General features: G+C 42.2%; 2 long non-coding RNA genes and 5 other non-coding genes across 8 annotated transcripts; 2 read left to right on the top strand and 5 right to left on the bottom strand.

Annotated features, from left to right (window-relative positions):
* Window positions 1–1,440: 1,440 nt before the first annotated feature.
* Window positions 1,441–26,861, bottom strand: LOC144306556 (uncharacterized). Of its 2 annotated transcripts, XR_013373625.1 has the most exons (5): window positions 26,698–26,861; window positions 20,889–20,967; window positions 14,909–15,010; window positions 7,120–13,121; window positions 1,441–6,197 (listed from the first exon to the last, which is right to left on the bottom strand). It is a non-coding gene; the product is annotated as an uncharacterized LOC144306556 (long non-coding RNA). The 2 variants fall into 2 exon arrangements; XR_013373624.1 differs by lacking the exons at window positions 1,441–6,197; window positions 20,889–20,967 and adding an exon at window positions 15,667–17,707 and having other exon boundaries at window positions 7,865–13,121.
* On the top strand, window positions 6,290–6,363 carry TRNAI-AAU (transfer RNA isoleucine (anticodon AAU)). The gene has a single exon. It is a non-coding gene; the product is annotated as a tRNA-Ile (tRNA).
* Window positions 7,733–7,805, bottom strand: TRNAR-ACG (transfer RNA arginine (anticodon ACG)). Its single transcript has one exon. It is a non-coding gene; the product is annotated as a tRNA-Arg (tRNA).
* TRNAS-CGA (transfer RNA serine (anticodon CGA)) lies at window positions 8,986–9,067 on the bottom strand. The gene has a single exon. It is a non-coding gene; the product is annotated as a tRNA-Ser (tRNA).
* Window positions 10,613–10,685, bottom strand: TRNAV-AAC (transfer RNA valine (anticodon AAC)). The gene has a single exon. It is a non-coding gene; the product is annotated as a tRNA-Val (tRNA).
* TRNAT-AGU (transfer RNA threonine (anticodon AGU)) lies at window positions 14,003–14,076 on the bottom strand. Its single transcript has one exon. It is a non-coding gene; the product is annotated as a tRNA-Thr (tRNA).
* On the top strand, window positions 18,617–27,817 carry LOC144306553 (uncharacterized). The gene is made up of 3 exons (XR_013373619.1): window positions 18,617–18,808; window positions 20,911–23,354; window positions 23,861–27,817. It is a non-coding gene; the product is annotated as an uncharacterized LOC144306553 (long non-coding RNA).

The raw sequence follows: 27,817 nt of genomic DNA, 5'->3' as shown, positions 1-27,817 counted from the left end.
TGAAAATTTCCTTTGTTTTATCAATGTTGTTAGTTTCTTCCAAAAATAGAATTATTGGGATGCCTGGGTGGCTCAGTGGTTGAGCGTCCGCCTTCTGCTCAGAGTGTAGCCCTGGGGCCCTGGGATCAAGTCCCACATTAGGCTCCCTGCATGGAGCCTGCTTCTCCCTCTGCCTATGTCTCTGCCTCTTTCTCTGTGTCTCTCGTGAATAAATAAATAAAATTTTAAAAAATAGAATTATCTATATTCTCTTCTTTGCCAGACACCATTCTGGGTGAGTGTATGGAGAGGAACCCATCCCAATTCATGTGGTGAAAAATTGGACTGTGCCCAAAGTGAGGTTTGGCCTTTGCTTCAGCTCCTGGGAAATGATTTATGTCATACCTAATAGTAGGATATATTTTTGGGGTGGGTCTGGCCACATATTGTAGTCGTGTTGGAGATACCAACCATGTGATTACAGGTGAGGGCTTTGTGACTCTACCAGTCAGCCTGGCACATGGGTGATCGATTGCTTATGATAATGAAGCCCCCAATAAAAACTCTGGACATGGAAGCTTAGGTGAAGTTCCTGAGCTGACAATACCCTGTATTGTCATACATCGATGCCAGGAGGGTAGCTTAACTAGAGGACAACAGAAGTTTCATTTTGAATCTGCCCTATGTGTATTTTCTTTTGGCTGATTTAAGTCTGTGTCTTTTCCCTGTAGTAAGCTGTACCCAGTGAGTAGAATAGCTTTGATGAGCTCTGTGACTACCTCTAGCAAATTATCAAACCCAAAGGCATTTTGGGGAATCCTCAAAACTTGCAAATAGTGCCAGAAGGGAGGGAAGTCTAGGGGACTGTGCCCTCATACTTTGCTGTTTGACTAACTCCAGGTAGAGGGCTAAACATCTTTTCTTTTCCTTTTTTTAAAAAATATTTTATTTATTTATTCATGGGAGACACAAAGAAAGAGGCACAGACATAGAGGGAAAAGCAGGTTCCCCACAGAGAGCCTGATGCCAGACTCTATGCAGGACTCCATGCAGGACTCGATCCCCGAACCTGCCCCCTCTCCCCCAGGATCACGACCTGAGTGGAAGGCAGACACTCAACTGCTGAGCCACCCAGGTGTCCCCTAAACATTCTGATTTGACAATGTTTCTCATGAAACTGATCAATATAGCAAATAAATTTAATTATTTCTAACACCTCTCCTTTTATAATATTAAAGAGCAAGTCTTTGCTGATTTCCTAGAAGCTCCCTGGGAAATCCCAGCTGCTTTTAGGTATGAATGACATTAGGATTTGATTTGAGGAGGAAATCCTTACCAAGCTACCACAGATGAATGTCAGGAGCATCTGGATCAGGCACTGGGCTCACTGTAGGATCCCACCAGAAAAGGAGCACAGGAGGCTTGGGAGGACTCAGTGTCTGGGTGGATGAGACAGTGTCCCAGCTGGACTTTTACTTCTGTATGACTCAGGACACCAAATTGTCAAAGACAAAACCAGATAGATGAGAACATAAACTTTATTTAGGCTCTTGCAAAGGGGAGAGCACTCCAGATCGAAGGATCAGAGTGTCCTCTGCTGGGTAGCTTGCCTTAGACTTTTACAGGAAATAGAACACAACTTCCAGATGAAGTATTTGGAATTGTTTTGCACTGGAGAAACTTTGATCAGATGAATGGGAAGTGTCCATTTGTATATCTTGCCACTTTCAAGGGAGTTGCTACAGAAAGAGTTAACATCGCAGCCCTGAGACTGTTCTCCTTAGAAAGGCCTACTTGCAAGGTTGGCCCTTCGTTGGCACCTGGGAACTAAGAACTTTTTTTTTTAAGATTTTATTTATTTATTAGAGAGAGCACAAAGAGGGGGAAGAGGGCGAAAGAAGCAGGCTCCCCATGAACAGGGAGTCCAATGCCTGGCTCAGTCCCAGGATTCCTGGGATCATGACTGAGCTGAAAGCAGATGCTTAGCCCACTGAGCCACCCAGGCACCCCTGGGAATTAAGATTTTAAGAAGAGAGTTCCAAGATGACAGGAATGGCTTGCTGTGCCTAAGCTGTTCACGGAAACCATATAGTTCGTGCTGAACATCTGTTTTCTTTCTGCATCTGGAGTTTTGATATATGCTAGGCAGCCTCCCCTAAATATCTTGGGAAGCAAGTCTTTAGTCAACTTCCCTGGTGGACATTGTTCATGTGTTGTCACAATTCTTGGTTGAAGGAATTAAGCCCCTCCTGTGTGACCTGTACCTACTTTCCGCCAGACTTTCCCCTATGACCCTTTTCCCTTTGCTGACTCTGTTCTGTATTCTTTTGCTATAATAAAGAATAGTTGTGAAGACAACTATATGCTAAGTCCACTGAGTCCTTCTGGAATCATTGAACCAGGGGAAACAGAGACAAACAGGTTTCATCTTAGCTAATCACTAATGTGACAAAGACCAAGAACTCAGCTGGGAGTGACAGTGTTTGGCCTTATCTGCAGGTTTGAGCAAAGAAGGAATGATTTGTGTTTGACCTTGTCCATACCTAAATACTATAACATTTTGCATTATACAGGAGGAATATACTGCGAATAGCTCATATAATTTTTGATATAGGATATGCTAAATTATTAATTTTTTCGATTATCCAAATAATAGCCCCATAATGTAAAATATCTTTAAAAATACAGAGAAACACAAAAAATATCTTTTCTCCTCCCTTTGATAATAAAATAATATCATTGTCATAAAAAAATACAAGTTAAAAATCACAAAGAACCTCCACTACATCATGGCCTGAATAACCAAAATTAAGATGGCTGATGATATCCTGTGTTGGCTAGTCTGTGAAGTGACCAGAAGCCTCATACATCGATGTTAATAGTGTACATTAATATGTTCATTTTGGAAAATGGTTTAGCAACCTCTAATAAAGTCAAACATACATATATCCTATGCCCCAGCAATTTCACTCATTTATCTCTGTATCTCTGTATCTACCTATGTATGTATCTATTTATCTGATAGTTGAGCACTTATGTTCACCTAAAACTATGCACAAGAAGGTTCCACAATTTTTGTAACCTAGAACTGGAAATCAAATTCCCATCAGCATTAGAATGAACAAGTACATTGTGGTATTACCAAATGGAAGTTGATGAAAGGAAGAAACTGTTTTCACAGATAAAAACACAGATGAATCTCAAAGACAATATTGAGCTACAGAAGTCAGATAGAAGAATGCAGATTCAAGTTGATTTAATGTATATGAAGCTACAAAATAAATGACAGCACGTATAATGAGAATTCAGATCAGTGGCTAACTTTGGGAGTATAGCAAAGGAGAGGGATCCTAAGGAAACTGACATGGTCACACAGCGATGTAAACTTGTAGAAATCATCAAGCTGTGCACTTAAGACTTGCGTACTTTACTGTATGTAATTTATACCTCAATAGAACGACAGGGAAAAGGAATAAAAATAACTTTTAAAAGAATAAAAATTTGAGGTCCAAACTAGAATTTATTCCAAATGACGTTGTCTTGAATTCTTCTAGCAGGAAGCTCTGAATCACCACAGCCCTATGGCAGTCTAATTCATATCCTAAGAAACCATATATAAAATTTTCTTTAACCTGTTTGTTACTGTTGTTGTTGTTCTTCCTATAATACTCAGGAAACTTCGAATATGTTTCTTGTTGTCTAATTTTTATGTTGGTACAATTATTTTTGAAATGGGCAAAATGTTACATTTGCAGAAAACAAGACTTTACTTATTTTTCCTGAAATGTAGCATACAAAAAAGAAAATAGGCTGTTCAGAGGAAGTTATTTCAAGAGTAATTGACAAGAAATGTTCCCCAGGGTTAGCTGAGGTAGCTCAGTTGAGAGAGCGTTAGCCTGAAGATCTAAAGGTCCCCCCCTCCCCCCTCAGCGGGTGCCCACAATCCTTTTGCAAACGTAGTTTACCTTCCGGTTTACTGACTGGCTGCGTAAACCGTGAAGACCCACCCATACCAAATGTCAATCCCCTTCAAAAAAATTGAGGCCACAGTGCTATTTATGTGGAAAGGAGCTACAGACTTTTAACCGCATCATGGAAAGAAAGGGCTTTTGTAAATTCTTTGGCAAAATGCAATTCTACTGCTTCCAGCAATTCCTTGAGATAAAGAAAGTAAACTTCTCCAGTGCCTTTTTCAGAGCACTTAGGTGTTATTAAATGCATTTATAAGTATCACACATGGGCATTTTCAATTCTTCACTTAATTACCTCTCTTTCTTCACTTAGTGTTCAGCCTTACAGATCCTTACATTATTGTCAGCACTTTGAATCCTGTAAAGTCTTGCTTATATACAGCATTTTGGTGATTTTCAGCTGTGGGGAAAGGCCTAGTGTGTCATTCTACTCTGATGAAAGGCAAGAATGATAGCATAAACATAAACTGAATTTTAGTAGCATTTATTAAGATATGTGATGATGTATATATACATATGTATATGCTATAAAATGTAATAAGAATTGTTGATATTGAATTATTATTTTTCCTGAAACAGTGTTGGATAATTAATAGACTCTAATCTGGATTATACCATACATAATTTGAAATTCTCTTACAAGACATTTGCGGCGGATGTTCCCTTGTGTATTGCCAATGATGGCAGGTGGAGATATTAACGGTATGCTTGACTATGTATAGAATATTTGGGGGAGGATAAACAAGAAACCAGGTGCTCCGGTGGCCTCCGAGGAGGATTTGGGGGTAGCTGGAGTCTAAAATCAATGAAGATTCACTCTGTACTATTGTATAATGTTAAAGGTCAAATCTTTTAATGAGCCCCTCTTTTGATCAAGAATCACTACAAGTAATGTTCATGCACAATATTTCTTTCGAAAGCAGCCTACAGAAAAATACAGTTATTGGATCTCGGTCCCTCAGTCTGAAGGCGGGGGTGGAGTGAGGACAACAGAGCTACATCGTAGGTTCTGGCAACCGGCAAGTTGCTGGTTTTTCAGGACAGCGAGGCCCGGGAGCTCATGGTCCTACCTGAAACCCTAGGGCGAAGTCGTTAAAGTCAGGGAGGTCGGCCACGCGGGAACTCCGCTGGTCCGGAGGAGGAGGGAGTCCGAGCAATCCTTTTGGGGTTGAGAGGTACAGAAAGCAAGCGAAGTGCGCCGCAGTGGCTTTGCCTGCGGACCTCGGGGTCGGTGACACGGTTGGGGATGAGCTGAGCGCGACCGGCTCCGAGAGCGCCCTTTCCTGGGGTGGCCCTGCACCTGGGACCGGAACCTCGGAGGACCGGGGGAATGTTAAGGGGGAAACCTCGCTGGCCTCGCGCCTTGGACCTTGAACATTCCGGAGTGGACACTGGAGGCTCAAGCTTCTCTCCTGCGCCGTCGTCGGCTTCTAAACCAACAAAAGTCATTACTTGCTGATTCCCTTAGCTCCAAAGATTCGCTGAAAATTTTACTAGGCTTGAGTCAGCAAGAAAGTTGGAAAGATGAACCACGCCAGGAACGCGTGGAGGGGCGCGTCCTGAAGCGCCGCAGGTGCCGCCCCCCCTGCCGTCGGTGGTGCAGCTGGTAAGCTTCCTGCGCAGCGCAGAGCGCACCTGCCCGACTCGGGCCTCCCCGCCCAGGGCCGGGGTCCCTCCGCTCGCACCCCGCAACCTGAGTGACGCATAGAACTTGCAGTTGGGTGAGAACTTTACCACTCGGCCGGCGCCGCCGCCACCTGGTCCTCTGCAAACCTCCGCGACCCTTTTCTGCCACCCCCAAACAGAACTACGAGTTACCCCAACTTAGAGTGTGGCTGGTGCTGCGGAGGTGTGTGTGGGGGGGTGTGGGGGGGGCGGCACAGCGCGGGACCGCAATGCTGATGACGTCATGCAGGTGTCTGCGAGTCTTCCGCCACGCGAGTCACCCCGTCCTTTCCTGCACCGCTCCTCTTCGTTTCCTCGCCTTGAACGTACCGACTTTAATGGGTCATCACGTTAGGAGTCCAGGAAGAGACGTGTGCCATATGTGATCCAGTGCTGCAGACATGCTTCTAAAAAGGGAGACCCCCTTCACCAACAACTGGAAATCCGACCGCAGGGCACTCTTCGCCCATAGACTAGACTCAGCCCCTGCACAAAAGTTCCTTCGTGGGTTTTTTGCTCCATATCCGAAGAACTGAATGAATGTAGACTCATTACAGTCTGTGAATATGGTTTGAAGTTCTCCTTAGAAGGAAGAAGAGAAGAAATTCTCCCTTAGTTTTAGACAAACAAAAATGTAGAGGAACATTAGTTTTTTAAAGGGCTGGTTCGCAGGTGGCCGGTTAGCTCAGTTGGTGAGAGCGTGGTGCTAATAACGCCAAGGTCGCGGGTTCGATCCCCGTACGGGCCACATGAAGTGCTGTTTTGGCCTCCTGCCTGCCCAACCCAGGCTACCTATGACCCCAAATCACACCGCTCAGAATGGAGAATTCAGACATTCTCCTTCTCAATGAAAAGGGGATGTATTTTCTTCTCGCTTTGCTTGTTTTTAATACAAAGTAACACACCTGCGAGGAAGTCTTTACCGAAGAAACGAGGGAGTAACGTGGGAGCCAGGCGGTCGTATTTTAGCAAAGAGGGCATTGAGAAGAGTTTTCGAAATATGCCTGCTTAGTTTATAGTGAAAGTCAGGAGACAGTATTATTGGGGCGCGTCAAAGAAGTTCCAGTAGAGAAAGAAAAGGAGGCATACGCTGCCAGTGAGGGGTAGGCCGGAGCAGCGGGGCACGGGCTGTGTTCCCGTCTGGTCTGTGCTCGGTTCCTCCCTCCCATCGCGAACCCTCCCTCCCCGTTACCTGTGCTGACACCGCACCGAGTGCGCCGCGCAAGGCTGCGCACCTTTTTCTGGTTTGGTCTCCGTACCCGAAGGGCGCACGCGATGACTGCAGTTCACCTGCGATGCACGCCGACTAGACAAGCTACACATTCGGAGGCCGGGCCACATAGGAACACGATCTTTTGGGTTGGTTTGAGGAATATTCCCCACTTGGCAGTCTCTACGCACGCCCTCGACGCACTAGAGGAGGCAGGTCTGTTCCGAGAGGCATCCCTAAAACTGCCACCTCCCAGATCTTCCTTACACTCCCGACTTTTCCCTGGCTGTTTACCTTTGCAAAACAAGGGATCCCTGTGGGTTCTCTGTCCCCCGAGGGCCTCTGCCCCGATGGAAGCTCGGCCGGGCACGTGGGGGACACGTAGGGGAGGAGTGGCCACCGCGGCCTTCAGGATCATGCTGGCCGCTCGCTCCAATGTTCCCGCAGCTGGACTTTCCTTGACTGCACATTTCCCCGGGGGATGTCTGTCATCTTTCTCTTTGCTGGTGGCGAGGGAGGAGCTACGCAGGAGAGACCTCTGCAGTGAGGACTCTCTGCAACAGGAAAAAAATATCTACGGAGAAGATGCTGGAAGAAAAGTTTTTGGTAATTTTTCTTAAGAGCTTCTTTGATTTTCAAACCTTCCTTCAAATGGTCATTGTCAGCCAATCTCCTATCCCTACTTCAAGAAGAGATAAAAGAAGAAAATCTTAGAGGATCGTTGCTTTGACGCTTCTGACGTCTCTTTTGGACTCGACTGACAGCTGATGTAGGAGAGCATCCCTGAAAGTGAAAGATCAGGCCCAGGAAACTGTGTTCGAAGGACTTTAATGATTGCTTCAATGGTTTGTTAAAAAAAAAAAAAAAAAAAAGTACCTAGAAAGTGGGAAAAGAAAAACAAGGTCAGCGAGCCAGCCAGGAGTCGAACCTAGAATCTTCTGATCCGTAGTCAGATGCGTTATCCATTGCGCCACTGGCCCACACCCGCTGTGATGCTGTCAATACTAATATTTTCCATTAGTATACACAATTCATAACAAATTAGTGGTTGTGTGTTTTGTTTTTGTTTTTTTTTTTAATTTAGACAGGGATTAGGAACAAAAACTGTGCCAATTCTGGGAAATAATAATTTATTCTGAGACTTGCTTGCATGATGTATATTTACATAAAATGTTCTCATTGAAAACAGGTCAATCTTCACTTATTTTCTGACTGTATGCATTGGAAATTTGTTTGGGGCTTAGTAGCTGTTTTGCTGTTTTGCTTGAACAAATCTCCATGGACTCAGTTTTCACTTCTCTCTTCACTCCTTACCCAGCTTATATATCTGTGCCTAGTTTTTAGCTCTTTATTACCGCCCTCCCCCACCCATAATATTCATCTGCCCACAACATTGCAATAAACATGTAATGCAACGAGGAGGGAAGAATTCAATAGAAGTATGCATTTTAAGAATCGCATTTGACAAAGAAACTTGGAGACCAGGAACTCATTTAAAAACAAATACAAAATTGGCTTAAATTCTACTTAGCTCTTCAAAGGAGACAAAATAGCTGAAAATGAAGAAGTGCTTATAAAAAGAGGTTTAGTCCGCTGAGGAGAGGAGGTTTCACATGGGCTTGAAAAGGCAAAGTCAAAAGTCAAAATATATCCTCTCTGTGCCTCAACTTCCTCCTTTGTAAAAAGTGCTTTCAAGAGTGTGTGGCAAATATGATGGAGTATTGTCCTAAATTTTTTATGGCTTTCCACCAGCCTTTGATGTCAGTACAAACACTAAAGATTGCTTCCTGAGAATGTCTTTCAGGAGCTGCTGGCTCTCTATAATCGGAAAGGGCATCTATTCCCCCAAATTTCCTGTGCTCTTTGCTGCTGGGATCAGGCACTTTCCAGACTTAACAACTTCACCTCTTCGCAGCCAGTGTTTTCAAGTTGCTCCAGTCCGCAGCTCGTGGACAGTGAGAGATGGAGTTTTGGCAGTTCACAGATGCCCAGACAGTGGAAGAAATTGATGGAGCTCATAACCAGTTTGCGCCCGCCCTCCTAAAAGATTTGAGTTATAAACTAGAATTTCCGCCTAAGAGCTTTTTCTGCAATGTTGGGCGGGGAGCCATCCAATTTTGCAGAAGCCTCAAGATGTGGTCACCACACTAAAAAGAGCAACGCTGTGAGCAGGATTTGAACCTGCGCGGGGAGACCCCATTGGATTTCGAGTCCAACGCCTTAACCACTCGGCCATCACAGCCCCTCTCTTACAGCCTTTACTTGTGACATAGAAGGCAAGTATGTGTCATTATTCACACTGTTAGGATAACTGATGCCTCAGTGTCCCCTCAAAACCTTCTCCAACCCCAGCTTTACATATTTCATTTAATGGCATTTTCAACTTTTCAGATATTTGGGCAAAAATCTTGGCAATACCTTTTGACTTCTATTATTATTTCATTCCACCTATGTGAAGGAATTCATGAATTCTCTCCACTCAAAATGCATCTAGATCCAAAAAAAACTTCTCACCACCCAACTACTATCACCCTGGACCATGACACCTTCATCTCTAACATGGGCTGTTGCAAAAATCTCCTAATAGGTTCTCCTTCTTCCACCCTTTCCAGGCTTATTCAGTGATGAGCAACCAGAGAGATCTTTTTGAACCCAACACACTTGGAGCACAACTTTGCTTAAAACTCAACAACGTCTCTTCATTTCATCAGAGTAAATGCCAAAGGCCCCACTTAGGCTGCTGAGCTGCCCAAGATCTCTTTTCTCCCACTGTGCCCCTTGCTTACTCTGCTGCACTTGCTGTTGGCCTTCTTGTTCTTCATGGCATATATCAGGCACATTACTGTTTCAGGGACTTTGCACTGACTGTTCCCTCTGCTGGGATATTCTTGCTTAGATATATGTATGACCCAGCCCCTTACCTACTTCAGGTGTTTTCTCAAATATCAACATATCAGGAAACCCAGTCTGAACATTATATCTAAGTCATACACTTCCCTCATTCCAGTGCTTCTCCTCATTCTTTGCTTTATTTTTCTCCGTACTGCTCATGATCCTTTAACACACCATGTAACTTATTTATTTTGTGTGAAACCATGTGAATTATGGTTCAAATGCAAGTACTCCTGGCTCCACATTACATGCTATTCCTTAACATCTTTTTGGATATGTGTGTATTTTATTCAAATTACCCAAAGCCCTGATCTTCTCACAATTTCCATATGTAAGGAGGAAGAATTCTTCCTCTATTCTGGGGAATATGAGTTCAACTAACAAAGGACAGTGTAGCAGGAGAAAAAGTTTACAAATATTGTCAATGTGTATATTTTTTATTTTAATTTTACATGCATGAAGGCTTCACAGAAAAGAGAAGAGAACCCAAAGAAGTTAGAATTGAAAGCTTTTAAATCATTTTAGTAAAGGGTGATACAAAGGGAAGTGGGTAGACAAAGAAAAGGAGAGTTTGGACTTGTAGGGGGAACATTTTATGGGAAGGTAAATATATGGGGAAACTAGTGGAAGCTGGGTTATTTTAGCAGGATTTGTTTCTCTGGTAGGAGAGCTGGGAGGCAACACCTTCACAACCAGACAGGGATGCCCTGCTTTTCCTCAGAGAGCCCTTCCTGCTTGCTCTTCCTCAAATGCTCTCAGCTCAACATCATTCTTAAGCTAACGTGGCATATTTCAGGGCGGCAAATATTTGTGTTTGTTTTTATGTGTGAGACCCCAAAAGAAAGGACCAGTTCATGTCCTAAAGGAAACAAATACAGAAGCAAGAAGGACAACATGTTTCTGCCTGGTTTCAAACCAGGAACCTTTTGCATGTTAGGCAAATGTGATAGCCACTACACTACAGAAACCAGATGTAAGATGAGCATTTAGATAAAAGTAAATATGTCTTGATGCCCCATGTCTTTTTCCTGGAAGGATTTCTTTTGATGAAGTTAACACTATCTTACCAGTAGAAATGCATTCGCCAAATATATCTACCATAATGTTCAGAGAAGCCTGTTTAGGACAACCGGAAAATTGGAGGCTACCCCAGTGCCCTTGAAGGCCCTCTAGAGAAAATGACACCAGATCTAAGACTTCGAAGATTAATAGAGAACAATGGAAGTATGATGCAGAGAGTTAGAAAGGGGGCTTTGTCATTGGGAACTGAATGGAGTGGGCATGATGTTGGTAACAGCAGGATATCCAAGGATTTGAAGCAGGGCATGGAAATAAATGAGATTAAATGAGAATATGTGGGCCAGGTCAGAGAAAACATGGGATGTACCTTCCAAAGAAGGGAAGGTATATTTTAACCTGAATATGAGGAGAGGAGTTGGAGCCTAACCATTAATTTTGGAGTGTAGATGTCATCAGTGAAGATTTCTTTTTTTTTTTTTAAATCAAAGTGTAATTTACATAATTAAAATGTACTAATCTTAAGGACACAGATCAATGAAAAAAAGTCACATCAACTCATTGATTCAATAAACTCAGCAAATGGCAGCCAGGATAACTATGAAGAAAATCATAACTACCCAAATTATATTGAAATGATTGAAAACCAAAGATTAAAAAAATCTTAACAGCAGCTGGAGGGAAAAGATAATGCATTTTAGGCCAAACAAAGGTTAAATGGAATAATAAATATTAATTCAAAGAAAAGCAGAAAAAAAGGAACAAAAAAGTGGGATAAATGGAAAACAAGTAACTTGATGATGAACTTAAATCCAAATATCAATAATTGCATTAATGTAAATGAGATATATACATAATTAAAAGGCAGAGATTGGCAGGCTAAATAGTAAAATAAAACAAAGAAAAACAGGAGTCAATGGTACCCTGCTTACAGGAGACACATAACAGGATTAAAGATGACAGGTTGTAAGTAGTATGGTGAGGGAAGCTATACCTTGAAAACACCAACCATTAGAAAGCTGGTGTGGATATATCAATATCAGACAGAATAGACCCCAAGGTAAAAAGACCAAAGATAAAGAAAAACATTCAATAACTATAAAATGATTAATTCACCAAGAATTATTAATTTTTATGAAACAAAACTGAGAAAATCAAACAAGAAATAGAACAACCACAACTATGGTTGGTGATTTTAAAGGCCCGTTTGAGTAGGTGATGAGAAGCTGAAAGAAAAGGGGAAATAAGTTGGATACAGAAGATTTGAACCATAGCTAATAATTAATCAACTTAACCTAGTTAGCACTTATACGACACTATGTAACTAACGCAGAATACACATTATTTTCAAGTTCACATGAAAAATTCACCAAAACAGAACCATCAAGCAAGTCTCAAAACTTTTTAAAGGATTAAAATAATTAAAAAAATATTTTCTGATAACAGAATTAAACTAGAAGTCAATAACAAAAAGATAAATAGAAAATTCTCAGATATAGGGAAACTTCAGCATCACACTTCTAACTAACCCACAAATCAAAGTAAAAGTATAATCAAAACTAGAAAATATTCTAACTAAAAGAATGAAAGGACAACATGCAACTAGAACAGTGCTTAGAGGGAAATATGTATGGTTAGACATATATGTTAGGAAAAGAAAGAGAAGGTTAAAAACTGGGAAATTTTAAGGAGGAAAAGATGTTTTATATTTTAAGCCATAAACTTCGCTGTATTGAGAATGCTTTGATGGCCAATTTTGAAGACAAGGGAACTAGAGGAGGCTCTTATAGGTTATGGACAAGAAGAGATATTGAAGATCCAACTAGGGACCAATAGAAGGATAGAAGGGAAAGACATCTTACACATGTTGAAGGCAAAGTCAACAAGGCTTCCCAAGGTGGGAAGAATCAAGGTTAACCACAGGTTTCCAACAGGACTGATGTCAGTTGAATTTTTGGTGCATTGTGTTGGTGGTGTCTCTATGAAATCCAAGTGGAAATGGAAATATGAGTTTGAAGCTATGGAGAGATCTGTCTTACATGTGGATATTTGGGGAGATCAGCTCCAGCCAGGCAGCCAAGATGTTTAGAGTTGAAGAAATTCTGAAGGATGAAGGATTAATTCCAGAGACTCTACAATGACTCAAGATGTGAACATCAGCCCTAGAAAGCCAAGACACTTGAGATTCTTTCAGTTGCAATCATGGTGTAGGTATAAGACTCAAGAACTTAAAACTGAACCATCTGAGAGTGTTCGATACTCCTGAGTTTGGTGCACTCTTCATGTGGAATTGTAGACACAGACTCAGCACTAAGCAATCCCAATACAGAGGAGAAGTGTGGCAACAGGTAACAGGGACAGATGAATCCAGATGATCTCAGCTGCGTCTGCAAAGGAATGATTTCTGGAAGTAGTTATCCACAGTGTGGTCATCACCAAATTCATTTCATACCTAAAGTTTCCTGGTTATACACTAAGTGGATATATTTCCTAACCACTTTTCTTTCCCTGACATTTCTCATCCTCACCATACTTTACCTTTCACTTTTTAATGCACATTTCATTCAAATGAATTCACCAAACTACCCAGGGCCCAACTTAACCAATGAATAGCTGGATGTGAAGAAGAAAGAACCACATAGCTGGCCTAAAGGGGAGGCAATTTGAATAAAAAATAACTTATGTCTAGAAAGAAATAGTATTTCAATTAGAGAACTCCCTTCAGCAAAGGCAAAACTGAATGTCCAGGACATGGTTAAAATTGTCTTACAGAGTAGTCACTTTTTGTCATTTAGTACTGTTAACTACGCAACTCTTCCTAAGTTACATGATGTCATCCATTAGATTCAAAGCCACTTTAAGGAGTTTTTAAAAATATTAGTCTTCTAACACTTCTGCATTCTCAGATGCTCAACAATTGACAAAGTTATTAATCCCTTCTTAGTAATCAGTAATTTCTTGGTAAGGCAAAAAATATCTGAAAGGGCATGTTATCAAAGTGGTTGAATCTCTGTTACCTGATCTCAAAAGCTAGGGCTAAGGGGCAAACCTCAGCTGGGTTGGCTATAGCCTCACCCACTGCAAATATCATGTTTAGGACAAATACCCTGAGTCCTTAAATCACTCTTGGTATAGGTATTGGGAATGCTTCTCCAAAGGCCCTGAATATCACAAGATTCATCCTATCTAAGTTCAAGTTGGTTCCTATTCACCCAGAGAAAGTACAGGGGTTTAAAAAAAATCACAAAAGCTAGGAAGAAAGCAGAACAGGCCCCACTGGGATTCGAACCCAGGATCTCCTGTTTACTAGACAGGCGCTTTAACCAGCTAAGCCACGGAGCCAGACACAATAATGTTCTTACTTGTATCTTCTTTGAGTATGATTTCATACCCATCAAGTATAATGACTTTAGTAACTAATTCACTAGATGCTTCAAAACAAAAAAGAATAGACATGCTTTGATCAAAACCAAAGAAGAATGTTCTTTTGGGAGGATGAACATAGGGACTGGATTGAGATGACTGTCCCTTCTTGGGTCAGTGTTTCAATGTGAAACCACTAAACTCAAGGCTATAAACTCTGGTGGCAGGGACAGAGACCTTTTTCGAACCCAAAAGGACAAATGAATTGACTTTCTTCTAACCATCATTTTGTTTTAATGACACCTGTTCTCTCTGCTATTAGTGTGGAAAAGGATACGTTACTGGTCAAAGATGAGCACATGTCTGATACATGATTGCCAAAAGAACTGTGAGGGCATGTTTGCAACTGTCATATGGTGCTCCTGATGCTGTCGCTCATTTTTCAACCTCAGAAATGTTGACTGCCAATGGCTCACAACTGGGTTGGTGTCTGGAAACTGTCCTCAACAGAAGAGGCACCTTGTTCAAATTTAAACCCACTACTGGGGGTGCTCAAATTCAAGACTGGTTGATGGAAGAAAATAAAGGCCTCCCTCTCCTATTTGTTTCAACGCAGGACATTTCTGAAGGGCCATTCCAGGCTCAACTATCCCTGAGATCAGCTTGAGGCTTCTGTTAAACCCCATCAACCTCAACTTCTGCCTCCTTCTAAGGTGGCTTCCCTTACTTACCCTTTCCTATTTGTTGATTCTAAGAGCATTCCCAATAAAACTGCACACAAGATCATCTCCCTGTTTCCCAGGGAACTGACCTGTGACAAAAGGCAAGTGACTGATGCTCACTTCCATCTCCAAGGGTCAAGGTAAGTCTGAATGTGGCCCAGACTCCCAAATCACTTACCATAGCTGGTGCCCTGGTAAAACAAGAGCGATAGTAACTTTAATATTCTACCTTATGAACTTACAGAATTTTCACCACAGAACCATCAAAACAAAAACAAAAACAACAGAAAACCCGCAAGCCCCAAAAGCATGAAGATACTTACTGGTTGGTTCAATCCATGTGTAAAGTTAGTTAAAACGTGCTAACGGACCAGAAGAATAATTCATGGTATTAAAAGCAAATGCCTGAAATGGGAGGTCAGAAACTAAATGGCAGTTTTAGCTAGTCAAAGAACATGTTTTTCTAGGGAATAAACAATGTGCATATCAAGTACTAAACATCTTAGGGACTCTGGTGCGCATCCCAAGAAGACAGGATAATACGCAGATGCATGTGCACGCCTGTACTTGCACAGGGAGGGAAAAGGCTTTTAGAGTGTGCACAGACCGATCATTTCCTGAGCATACTAGCAGCCCTACCTGAGGAAGAGGCGTGGTGGGACGCGAGGAGAGGCAGAAGCTGGCAAGGAGAGGCGAGCCGAGCCCACTTGGCCGCGGGCCCGTCACCTGCTGCAGAGCGCGCGCGTCCCGCCGGGTATCCTGCCCGCCCCGGGCCTCGCCTCCTCCTCTCTCAGTCCCCGCGATTCTCCGAGGCCAGACCACGTCATACTCCCTGCCTCCCACATACCTCGTCACGGTTCTGGGTGGCAGGGGGCTCCCGACCCGGTCAGCGGCTCCTCCGACGCGGCCCGGCGGTCCTGGTGTCCCCGCCGGCGCCGGCTCCGCGCTCGGGCGCCACCACGCGTCCGGTGAGCTGCACTGCAGCTCCAGGCCTGCGGCTCTCCGCGGCGGCCTCCTGGGGTGGGGGGCGTGGGGGCGTGGGGGCTGGCTGCAGGGTCCCGGGTTCCCAGCGTCCGGGCAGAGCTGACTGCCGCAAGCCGTCCCCAGGAGCAGGACTGGATCTTCTTAGGTTTTCCCGGAAAAAGCATGACACCTTGAGGCAGAGTGTGGAATGCTTCCGTCCTCTTCTTCCCCACCTAACCCCCAGAGGGGAAGGACGCGGAGAGTACACTCTTCCCTTTTTCTCAAGAGAAACGTCAAGAAAGCAATGCTCTTTCAGTGCCATTAACAAAATTCCTCCCGTGTCCTAGCCGGTTCGCTCAGTTGGTTAGAGCATGTTGCCACTAGCTCCAGGATTGTGGGTTCAATTCCCCGAGCCAAGCTACTCTTGATTTTGCCCTATTCCAGGACGGGAATGGTAAGTGTGGGGTTGGGGGTGTACAAGGACCCACACACCTGTCTGTTGTGGGTCCTGCCCCTCAGGTGGACTCCCGGTGTGTACATACGTATATATGTATATTGATTATTATTCTTTTTCACACAAAAGATGCATAAGTATTTACTCATTGTTTTGCACTTGCACTTTCTCTTAGTATATCTTGAGTATTTCTGATTGCAATTTCTACTTTGTATACCGTTAAAATTAAAGCTTATTTTCAAATGAGTTTGTCCTGCCAGCCAGGAGTTGAACCTGGAAATTTCTCAACATTGTACAAAGTGCAGGCTTTTCCAACTCAGGAAAGAAGGTAGTGGAAATAATATCCTTAATTTTCTCTAATGTGAACAAAGCACTTTTTTTCTTAAGCCATATCACATTTAGAGGCCTGAATATGGACTCCCAAACTGCTCATGATTAAAGGAAATTATGTACAATTTTAACAAAGATTTCTTTCTTTGTGGAAAAAGCTTTTAATTCTGCTCATTACTGGGTCCCTATGGGTACCTAGTTAAATGTTGGGGTTTTTCCTCCTGTGGATCTGTCTCGTGTAAATTTGATTCTTAGACCAGCTAGAAGAAACTTGAAGGGTAAAGGAAATTCTTCCTCTCCACCATTAGAGCAACTGCAAAGGCCTAAAACCAAGTGAACTTGCAATACTGTGAAGATAAATGACCAGTGTGGCTGGAGGAAGCTGGCAAGGAAAAGTTGTTGTGCTCTGGCCTCCCCTGGCCATTCCAGTCTATGAACAATCTCTAGTTTCTAGTGGTCCAGCTGAAAATTCTGCTTCTGTTAGGTAGGTTGGCTGATCTGTGGGCTTTGCCATTAAGAAATAAGGAAGAAGATGGTGAAGAGTTGCAGAATGTGCCAGCCCCAAATATGCCACTTTGGCACAAAGTGCCATTTTGAGCTCAAGGCTTTGGAAAAGCAGTAGAGAGAAGAAAAACACTCCGGCCTTTCTTCTTATTTTTAAAAGTAGGAGATAGAATTCCCATGTGAAAGAAGTCTTCCTTATACTAGGAGAAAAGTCACCTTCTTATTCTCAAGGATAGGAAGTTGAGGATCAGAAAAATCTGTACAAACAAACCTAATTAACGCTTATCTTCCTAGTAACTTCACCAGATTAACTACCCTACCCCCAGCCCCATCGCTTCATCCCATTTTCCTGATTTTACTGCTCTTTGTCCAGTTTAGTTGCATGTGCAACTCTGCTTCTTTGGGTCATTTACTTATGTGGGCTCCTGTGTTACATCAAACATGGTAAATAAAATTGCATGTTTTGCTTTTAATTCGTCTTATGTTACAGGGGCCCACCTCGAGAACTCAGAAAGGTAGAAGGAAAGATTATTTTTGCTCCTCTTCGCTGGTGTGAGAGACTGGGGTTTTCTGATGTGTGCATTCTTGAAATTCCCTGGGAAGCACAATTCAGACTGTGGAAAACCTCAAGTTTCTTCTACAAATAAAAGGACAGAGAAACTATAGATTCAAAGAACTTAAGAGACATATATGTCCAAAGACTTGTTTTTTAAAAAGTGTATGTGTAATTTATATATATGTGTTTATAATATATTCTATCGTATACAGATTATAATATTTATACATAATTATAGAACACATTTATAAAATATATAAAACAAGTGGCAAAATTTGAACAGTAATTGAATACCTGACCTTATTTTTCAGATGTGATCATTGTATTGTGATTATGTTTTTTTAAGAGTCCTTATCTTTTATTTATTTTATTTTAATTTTTTCCTTATCTTTTAAAGATACATACCTAAGCATTAGCCTTGCGCCAGTTCTATGGAGCCTGAGGCAAAAGGAAAAATCAGTAATACTGATTCCCTGTGAAAGACTTTGATACTGTATTCATCACGGATCTTTTGCATTGATTTTTATTTTTAAAAAATATCGTTTTAAAATATATATATATTTTTTTTTTTTTTTTCGTTTTAAAATATTATCTCGTTTGCTAAGCTTTTTGGTAACGCTTCTAAGTTTTGTGCCTGAGCAAGTGCTCACTTGCCTTACCCCAGCACTGGCCGTGCTAAAGTCATGGATGATTCACGACTGAGACTTCAATGAATGAGGGGAAGGAGGGCTAGGGCTATAGATGAATAAAGCTGCTGAGAGTTGGTAATTATTCAAACTGTTGGATGTGGTTATCGGATTCCTCCTGCTATGGTGTATCTGTACGCAAGCATCCCCGTCCAATCCGAAGCCCTCCCAGCTCGTCTCCAGGGCAGGTGGAGGGCGCCGGTGGAGGGCGCCGTGGAGCGGTCACCTCGAGAACCAATCCGAGGCTCAGAAACCTCCCGAGTTTCCGGGGCGGACCGGAAGTGACGCCCCCGAGGGGGACTCCGCCCCCTCCTCCCCCTCCCCCCGCGCGGGCCCGGGCCGGCTTCCTGCGGCCGGAGCTCCCGTGCGGTGGGACGTCGTCTCCCGCTGTCCGGAGGCCCAGCCCCCGGCTGCAGGCGAGGAGGCGGCTCGGCGCGGCCAGACTTCGGAGCCTGCAGCCCGACGGAGGCGGGACGTGGGAGACGTGTCCGGAAACGTACGTCTGCTTCGGGAGGGAACCGGGTGGACGCGAGGGCGGGAAGACGCCCCGGGCCCGGGCGCGTTAGGCACGGCCTGGCCTTGCGGGCGGTGGGCGGGCCCTGGCGGTGCCTCTGCTGGCTGGGGGGAGGGGGACGACGGGCGGAGGGGTTCGCGCGCCAGAGTCCACCGCTCAGGAGAGCCGCAGCTTCTGGAGCCCCTTCCCGGGGAGGCACACACGTCGGGGCCCTGTGCGGTGCGCCGGCAATGCTGGGCAGCAGGTAGGTAGGAGAGGGGTCATGTCGCGGGCCGGGGTAGGGGGCAGGCGGTCTTCGGACGGGCTTCACACCGGAGCAGCGCGTGTCCCTCAGCAGGCTGCCTCTCCCTCAGAACCACGTGGACACTGCAGAGGTTCGGCGGAGTTGGTGTGCAGGTGACGCCAGATCCCAGACGTGCGGTTCCTTCTCCCCCCCTCCCCGTTCTCCTCCTCGCCCTCCTCTCTTCCCCCTCCTCTCCCTCTTTGTTCTGTCTGTTGCAATAGAACAACACACGGGGAGGAATCCTGTGCCAGCTACTACTACGCAGCTTTACAGATGTTTTGTTGCATTGTGTAAACCTGGGGCTCAGAGAGTTTAACTTGGTAAATAGTCCAGGGTCACATAGCCAGTAAGTAGCAGCACCAAGGGCTTGAATTCGCATTTGATTGACATCAGAGGTAAATAGTCCAGGGTCACATAGCCGGTAAGTAGCAGCACCAAGGGCTTGAATTCGCATTTGATTGACATCAGAGGTAAATAGTCCAGGGTCATATAGCCAGTAAGTAGCAGCACCAAGGGCTTGAATTCGCATTTGATTGACATCAGAGCCTGTATCTTTTTTTTTTTTTTTTTTTTTTTTGAGCCAGTAGGGGTGCTTCTTCTGTAGTCTCTCATTTTTTGAAATGCCTTTATTTACTTATATATTTACCTTTTAAAAAACATATTCATGTGGTTCAAAATCAAAATACTAAGGAAGGTACCCAGTAATGTCTCACTCCTACCTGACCTCCTACTCTCGCTGTTCCCTTCCCACCACAGCACACAGGTAACCATTTTTGATAGTGTGTTTAGCAGGGTTTCCAGAATTTCTTGGTGAAAATACAAGCAAATACAAATCTATGTTCTGATTTTCACTCTTTTTTTTAAAACTATTTATGATAGTCACAGAGAGAGAGAGAGAGGCAGAGACAGAAGCAGGCTCCATGGACCGGGAGCCTGATGTGGGATTCGATCCCGGGTCTCCAGGATCGCGCCCTGGGCCAAAGGCAGGCCCCAAACCGCTGCGCCACCCAGGGATCCCTGATTTTCACTCTTTCTTATATGTTACCTTTTTACACTTTATTCTGTATCATAAGAAATTTCCATCTTGGTATAATAGCTTGTGTATTTATGAATAAACTTTATTATGATAATAAAATAAGTATGTATTTTGATCTTTATGCATGGTTCTTGGCTCATAGCTCCCAAAATCTTTATAATTTCCTAAGAGACTAGAGTAAGAGGGGCATCTTTTGTTGTAATATTTGCTGTTTACGTTTTGGTTCCTGGAGTAACTTTAGAGTGATAAATGTGAAAAGAGTATCTCTTGTTATTCATTACAAACCCCTTTCAACCACATCTGAGTTTATGTTAATAAAGTGATTTTGGGGGGGAAAGCTCTAAAAAATATAGTTAGGAACCAATTTTGAGATTAGAGGATTGGAACTTACAGCTTTACCCCTGACCTCCAACAAGGGGAGAGGGGCTGGACGTTGAATTAATCACCAGTGCAATGTCTACAGGCTGATGCTGTATATTTTCTATCCAAATCCCTTTCTTCTTTGGTGTCTTTCACCATAATAGCTAGAGAGCCAAAAATTCTTCCTTTCCCTGACTCCCTTATAGTTGGAGTGGCTGGCATGTGACCTGGGTCTGACGAGATTCAAGTGAAAATCACTTGTGAGGGGCTTCTAGAAACCTGTTTCTAAAGGAAGTGACTTCTCTAAAAATAATAAATTATTAAATAAAGCCTTTATAAAAAGTCCAGGGTGTCTTGGCTAGCATGCTCCGTCAGCTCCTTACCCTGAACTTTCTTCTCTCCTAGCTGGAACGCAGACAAGATTCCTGTTATGCGCCTGTTATGCGTCTGTGGTGATGAAAGCTGCAGGACAAAGACAGTTAAGCAGGAAGACAGGAGGTGCCTGGGAGCTTCATGACATTCTTGAACAGCGGGGCAGCCCTGGATGCTTTACCTCAGGACCTCTTCTTAAGTGACATGCTCACTCCTTTCTGTGTAACCCACTGGAGTAGACTTTTCTGTTGCAGTAAGTCCAATCCTGACTGATGATATCTGCTGGTAAACATCAGCGTCTGTTCTGTGCCAGTGCAGTTCTAACCACTTGATGTATTAACTCTTAAGACCTCATAATGACCTTATGAGATAGACCAAAAGTTCTTAAAACTGTGGTCCCTGAGCCAACAGCATGAGCATTACCTGGAATCTTCTTGGAAGTGCAAATTTGGGTTCCTGGCCTCAGACCTGAATCAGAAACTCTGGCAGTAGGGACCCAGCAGTCTGTTTTAAGAACCCTTCCAGGTGATTTTGATGTATACTGAAGTTTGATAGGTTGATCTCTGTAGACTGGGTACTGTCCCCATTTTACAGGTAAGTAGACTGAATTTAAGTCATCCAAAGTCCTACAATCAGTAAGATGAACTACTGATTCTGTGTCTATAACGACTGCATTGCATCAATGCATCAATAGTTGAGAACTACGCTAGAGAAGTGGTCTCCAGAATTTGAAGGCATATGCTTTTGAAAAATAATGTATCCCTCTGCATGTTTCTAGATTAGCATATAAAATCTTACATCATAAGTTTAAACAATGGTACAGAATGTGATTTCCTATATGTTGCAAATTGTGACAGTTAAAAATATGTTCTATCCCTTCTCTATCCAGTGGAATCTTAAGTACCATACTGATTAGTATTTTAAAAAACATAATTTTCCTCCAACATTTGAAATTTTACATCCTCTTTTCTACCTGAACTTGCATTTTCATTCCCCTACCCCACAAAAATAAATTCTCTTTAACATGGCTGTTTTTGGTCTATTCTGTCATATTTTTCTGCAACAAAAAAGTCTAAACATTGAATTTCATTTTTTTTTAAGTTTCAGGGACTGAAACCGGTTTAAGAGTGAATTTGTTTTCTGTATTAAGTTATTATAATTTGTATTAGTTAAAATCAAATCATTGTGAATGTATTATGTATTTTGATAAGTTAGCAGATAAACTAATATCGAATTACAAATGTATCTCTTAATGGGATGGATGTGACTAAGATTTTCTAATTCACGTATCGGTGGATAAATATTCCTTATTGCAAGAAAGAGACAAGTTCAACATCAATATTATGTGTATTTTCATTATAGATATGAGAGATTATATTAGTTTACAGAGGTAGATAGGAGTTCAAGGATTTTTGAAATAAGAATGCAATTCTAATTTTTCAGACTCCTGTATTACATGCCAAAATCACAAGTATGTATTACAAAATTTGTTAATCTCTTGTTGACAACTGAGTTAGGCATTCTTTTTGTTGAAAGTAAATGTAATAGAAAGCCCCTGAGGTGCAGAAGGCCATTCACTTGCTCACTGACATTATTTTAGATCCCTTTTATCAGATGCTTTGAGGAGGCTTTTTGTCTTGGGGCAATACAAAGGGTGTGACTTGGGATAGTTGAGAGTTAACTCCTCTTTCCTTAGTCGGGGAGAGGGATTATGACAAAAGGGTAAGTGGGAAAGCAGACAGTTTGAGGCAGATCAGTCATAACTAATGAGTCTACGTGGAAGCTCAAGATCAGCAAGTGGATTCCTTTAAAAGTGTATCCATGTATTTCCAGGAATGCACATACCTCATTTTGAAAACTAAATGATATTAGGAGATATCCCTTAGAATCATCATCATCATGTTCTACAAAATTCAAATGAATAGATTACTTCAGTTTAAGTTTCTTACTTGAAAAGTGGGTATATCTGCAAAGAATGTGGAGCTAAGCTGCAGGTTGCCAGTTGTACTCACAGTGTCAATATATACTTCTGAGAAGGGATTATTTGAGTATCTTGGGTCAACTTCAACTTTTCTTCATGTATTTTTAGGTAAATATTCAAGTACTCTGAATATGTCCTAAATTCAGTAGATACCTTGTCCTGGTAGCAATAGTCACAGCCAAGTTCTTGAGTTCCAAGAGATTAGCCTTCGTGCTACTTTAAGACTCTCTCTCTCTCTCTCTTTTTTTTTTTTTTTTTTTAAGATTCTATTTATTTATTCGTGAGAGACACACAGAGAGAAGCAGAGAAACAAGCAGAGGGAGAAGCAGACTCCATGCAGGGAGCCCAATGTGGGTCCCAGGATCACGCCCTGAGCCAAAGGCAGACGCCCAACCGCTGAGCCACCCAGGCATCCCTACTTTAGAACTCTGGGGCTCATCTCAGAAGGGAGCTTCTGTGTACTCCATACCAGGGAAGAATGAGTTTAGAATCACAGGTATTCAGCCTGTTTTTTCATTCTTTGCTGGCTCCATATCCTGTAATTTCTTCTGTGTCTGCATTAAATTGCTTTTCTTCTCTTACCTATAACTTCACTGATTAGTTTTTCTCTCTTTTTTTTTTTTTGTTGTTGTTGTGAGATCTACCCTTTTAACAAATTTTTAAATGTACAGTAGATTATCAGTGACTTAGGTAGAGTGTTGTTCAGCAGATCTCCAGAGCTTATTCATCCTCCTTGACTGAAACTGTGCCTGTTGATTAGTAACTCCATATGTTGTCCCCAGCCCCTGGCAACCCCCATTCCATTCTTTGCTTCTGTGACTTTGACTGTGTTAGATATCTCAAAGAAGTGGAATCATACAGTATTTGTCCTTCTGTAGTGACCTGACTCAGTGTTATATCATCAAGGTTCATCCATGTTGTTGAATATTGCTGAATTCCATTCTTTGTTTAAGGCTGAATAATATTGCATTGTATGTATAAAACCATGTTTTCTTTATCCAGTTGAACATCTAGGTTGTGTTCACATCATGGCTATTCTGAACATTGTTGCAGTGAACGTGGAAATGCTAAGATCTCTTCCAGATCCTGACTTCATTTCTTTTGGATAAATACCCAAAGGGGGAAGGCTGGAGCATAATAGTTCTGTTTCTGATGTTTTGAAGAAACTCTATACTGTTTTCATAAGTGCTGCACCACTTCATTCCTGCCAACAGGATGGATGCAAAGCTGTTTTCTCTACATCTTTACCAACACTGTTGTCTTTTTTTTTGTCTTTTTTTTTTTTTTTTAATAATAACCATCATCACAGGTATGAGGTGGCATCTCATTGTGGTTTTGATGTGTATTCCCCTGATGATTAATGACACTTTTTATGTACCCGTGGGCCATTTACATACATATCTTCTTTGGAGAAATGTCTGTTCAAGTCTTACTCCAATTTTTTATTGAACTGTTAGTTTTTTGGTTTTGTTTATTGCTATTGAGTTATACAGTTCCCTGTATAGAAGATTATCCCTTATCAGACACCTGGTTTGCAAATATCTTCTCCCATTCTGTAGGTTTCCTCTTCACTCTGTTGATGGTTTCCTTTGCTGTGCAGAAGGTTTTTAATATGATGTCATCCCACTTGACAGTTTCAGCTTTTGCTGCCTGTGTTCTTGGTGTGTTATCCATGAAATCATTGCCAGGACCAGTATCATGAAGCATGATTTATCTTTCCTGCTATGTTTTCTTGTAGCAGTTCTGCAATTTCAGACCTTACATACAAGTCTTTAATATATTTTGTTTGTTTACATATGGTATAGAATAAGGGTCCAGTTTCATTCTTTTGTGTGTCAGTATTCAGTTTTCCATCACCATGTGTGGAATACACTATCCTTTCTCCATCTTGTGTTCTTTTTGAAGATCAGTTGACCATAAATGCATGGATTTATTTCTGGGTTCTCCACTCTGTTCTTTGGTCATGTGTATTTTTTATGCCATTACTATACTCTTAATTACTGTATCTGTAATATTTTTGAAATCAGGAAGTGTGATGCCTCTGGCTTTGTTCTTAAGATCGATCTGACCATTCAGGGTCCTTTGTGCTTCTGTATGAATTATAGAATTGTTTTTTCTATTTCTGTAAAAAATGCCTTTGAGATTTTGATAGGAACTGTATTGGCTCTGTAGATCTCTTTGGGTGGTGTGGATAGATTAAGGTTTCCACCCAATGGGAAGTCTGTTTGTGACTTCTTTGCTTCATCAGTGTTTTGTAGTTTTCAGTGTACAAGTGTTTTATTTCCTTAGTTAAGTTCATTCCTAAGTATTTTATTCTTTTTTGTAGTATTATATAAGTGGGATTGTTTTCCTAATTTCCTTTTTGAATAGTTTGTTGTTAGTGTATAGAAGTGCAAATGATTTTGGGGGGCTGATTTCATATCCTGTAATTTTACTGGATTCCTTTATTCTAAGTTTTTAAAATGGAGTCTTTAAGATTTTTCTCTCTATAAGGTCATGTCAGCTGTAAACAGGGATGATTTTACTTCTTCATTTCTGATTTGCCCACTCTTTCTTGCCTAATTGCTCTGACTGGGGCTTCTAGTACTACGATGAATGAAAGTGGCAAGAGTGGGCATCTTTGCCTTGTTTCTGATCTTAAAGGAAAAGCTTTCACTTATTCACCTTTGAGAGTGATGTTAGCTGTGGGCTCATATTTGGCCTTAAATTATGTTTAGGTACATCCTTCTATACTTAGTTTGTTGACAGTTTTTTATTGTGAGACGTTGCCAAATCTTGTCAAATGCTTTTTCTGCACCTAGTGAGATGATCTTGTGATTTTTATCCTTTATTCAGCTAATGTGGTATATCCCATTAATCGAGGTGTGTTGATGATGATGAATATCCATGCAGAATCAGCAAGAGTGTGACCCAAATCTACCAGTTTGGGCAAGTCAAATTTTGTGTTTACCTGGGATGCAGAGGCCTTTTAGTTTTTGATTTCTCAGAAAGGGAGTTTGTCCATGAATTGTTGCTAAATTGGTGTCTTTGTGGAAATAAGGAGATCCAGGGCTTCCTACATCACATCTTGCTCCAGAGATATCACTGATCTATTTTTCTCAGTGTACCTTGACCAATCAACCAGCTCTTAGAGTACGGCCCAAGTGTTCTTGGTGAACTTTTATCCCTGCCAGCACCATAATTCCAGTGACTACTTCCTGAAAGTGCTGTGACAGTCCTGCAAGTTTAGCTAGTTCTGTGATAAAGGAGCTCTAGCACTTGACCATTCCAAATTTGAATATTCCACTCATGACTTATCATTTACTGAGCACTGGTGCCATTTTTCTGTGATGGGCTCATCATTCAACAAATATTACAGGTGACTACATGCCAGACTGTTGTAGGCAATGGGACAACAGATAAGGTCTCTGCAAGGGACCTTATGGGCTAGTGGGAGGAAACAAAGAATAGTATCTCTGATAGATAAGAGCTATGAAGAAAAATAAAGCCAAATACACAGAGAAAGGATTGCTCTCTCATATGGGGTGGAGAGTAGAGGTGGCCCTTGAGCAAAGAACTGAATATTAGTTGTAAGTTACTCTTGCACAGAACTGCTAACATGGTAGGATGGACACTTAAGAGATACTGTTGTTTCCTCAGCCTTGTATTTTTTGGAGGCCTGAATCTCATTTGCCTAGTGGGGAGAGAGAGAAGCTGGCAAAGTGAATGGCCTGTCATGCTATCCACCCGCCCAGTTCAGGGGCTCTAGAAGTCTTCCCCACACCCTAATGTTATTACACCACTCCCCTCCCCCAGCCCAGAATTGTTCAGCTGCTTGCCACTCACTCAGCGACACTGACCTCTCTCTTAGGCGCCTCTGGACTTTGTTCCTGAGCATAGGGGTTCTTCCTTCTACAGCAAAAATAAAAGGTGGGTGGGGAAAAGACACAAAGGATGGCTTTGTGTTGAGCGCTAAAAGGAAGCAAGCTGAAAACATTTGCTGTGTGAGCAAAGGCAGATTGAATCATACCCTTGGTGCATAAGAATTTTCCCACTTTTATGATGTCACTAAGTGGTCCCACCAATGAGCAGGCAGGATAAATTGCCTGTATTCTCAGTCTCTGACTGTTATTTCATATTCTTAGTCTAACTGAAATCTGGTTCTCCTATTGACCCTGCTGGCCTTGTCATCCTCCTGACTAGTGGCTGCTTTTTCTTCCCTACCCTTTGTTACCACTGGGCCTGGAGATGGGTAGGTTTCCCTCGTATTTCTCATTGCCTCTTCTGGACTCCTTTGTCCTCCCTCCTCCATGAAACTGCCTAGCCTTGAAGCTTTTCTCCTAGACTTGACCACTCTCCCTTATTTTTGTTGCCATCTACAGACTGCTGGAATGATTCCCCTCATTCCTTGGAAATTTAAGCCCTCAGAGCACTCTCACTCTCTGGGACTACTCCTATCATAATTCTTGGTAATGTTAGTATCCAGGAAGGTGATTTTTCCAGTACCCTTGACCTCCCAATTCCCTAATCCCTCATGCAGGTATCTTGTTTCCAGTCTCCTTTCAACCCCTTCATGTGGCCCAAACTTAGACCAGTGCTTTCCAAGTTCTTTTACGTCAGCTCGCAGTAATAAATACATCTTATATTTAGATTGTACATGTTTGTGAATATTTTTAACTGGAAGTTTTTCAATCCATTACTTTCTTTTTCTAATACTACAAGCAAAAAGTATAAAATTAGTACCAAATATGTGTCCAATGTCCCTACAGTCTTGCCCATCCCCCTTCACACCCTCATTTCCCTCCTGACCAAACAAGATTCCATGGCTCACCATTGCAGCCACTCTCTTGCCCATGCCCTCAACCCGTTTCCTTCCTCAGTACTTGTATAAAATGCTAACCCTTCTAAAAGTCTGCATACTTATTTATTCATTGCCTACACCCATACAGGTGAATAAAACTGTTAAAAAAAAAAAAAAAA

The sequence above is a fragment of the Canis aureus genome, chromosome 37, assembly GCF_053574225.1.
Source record: "Canis aureus isolate CA01 chromosome 37, VMU_Caureus_v.1.0, whole genome shotgun sequence".
Lineage (NCBI taxonomy): Eukaryota > Metazoa > Chordata > Mammalia > Carnivora > Canidae > Canis > Canis aureus.
This window is presented reverse-complemented; position numbering and strand designations above follow the sequence as displayed.